The sequence below is a fragment of the Rhinolophus hipposideros genome (genome assembly GCF_964194185.1).
Source record: "Rhinolophus hipposideros genome assembly, chromosome: 16".
Lineage (NCBI taxonomy): Eukaryota > Metazoa > Chordata > Mammalia > Chiroptera > Rhinolophidae > Rhinolophus > Rhinolophus hipposideros.
The window spans coordinates 49,696,550-49,696,802 of NC_138062.1; positions in this window are offsets into that span (position 1 = coordinate 49,696,550).

The following is a 253-nucleotide window of genomic DNA, read 5'->3' on the forward strand; positions in this document are numbered from 1 at the left end:
CCAGGGCCCTCCTGGGGGTTGACAAAGGTCAAAGGTCAGGGTCCCAGGTGATGTGGGAGGGATCAGGTATCTGCTCCACGCCACCCAGTAGGCCCCCCTCTCATGAGATAGCGCCCTGACCCCATGTCACCCCTACCCCAAGAGCAAGGGCCACATCCCCACTTTACAAATAAGAAAACTGAGACTCAGAAGGAAGATCCCAGTCCAGGCCAACATAGTGGGCCCAGGGAACCCAGGGGCAAGGACCCCGAGA